We start from the raw sequence: 1,040 nt of genomic DNA on the forward strand, positions 1-1,040 counted from the left end.
ATATTTATGTATAAATATATAGAAAATTAATTTTATTGTGCATATAATATTTTTATAAATAAAACAAATAATAAGATACAAGGTACGAATCATTCTAAAACTATATATATGGGTAAAGATGAAATATATTTCATTTATTTGAAAAAAATTCTACAAAGATGTATATCTATAGATGATTTGTATTTCAAAATACAAGTGCACACCAAAATTCGTAAAATGAAAATTCATTCGAAAGATTATTTTAAAGGAAAAAAGTACGCTTTAGGTTTTATAAACTCGCTAACCATACAGTATTTTTGTTTATCAAAAAAATCTTTTAGGTGTACCTTAATATTTATATATATTATTTTGTGGATATTTTTGTCCACTCCAAATTTTGTATGTGTATTTTTGTTCATTTATTTTATATTTTTAAAATTAAACTTTGAATCTTAAAAAATAGAAAAAAAAAAGATGTGTTAAATTTGTTAAGATATGAAAAAACCTATTAGGATATGTAACAATGATTATCAGGAATTAAGACTATCTTATTATAAGTAAGATTAATGGGCAGAGAACAATGCACCAAACATGGATTACAAGAAAAAAGAAATGGAATAAATGGTATTTTGTTATATTTATTTTTCTGCATTTGATTTTATCCAAATTGAGTTCATTTTTTGGATTACACCGTGTTATTTTGATATTTTTTCCTTTTTAAGTGTGTGTTTTAGATTCATATAAAAGTATTTATGAATCGCCATGTCCAATTACCATGACCGTGTTGTTACTGATTACAATTTACAAGTATGAGCGGATGATTATTGCCACCGCCCACCAGTTTACATTGTGTGTGGTTGTGAGAAACTTTTAAAGACAATATTGTTCAAATTGAATTCAGCTTTATTAGGTAAATAATATATGAAATCGTTTAGATAAAGATGTTTAAAATATTTTATTTTTAAATATTTTTAAATAATTAAAATTTAATACATATAATTAATTTATTAAAATTAAATTAAAAAAATTAATTTAAAAAAAATTAATAAATATATTGTAAA

This window comes from Arachis duranensis, chromosome 8, assembly GCF_000817695.3.
Source record: "Arachis duranensis cultivar V14167 chromosome 8, aradu.V14167.gnm2.J7QH, whole genome shotgun sequence".
NCBI classification, from domain to species: Eukaryota; Viridiplantae; Streptophyta; class Magnoliopsida; order Fabales; family Fabaceae; genus Arachis; species Arachis duranensis.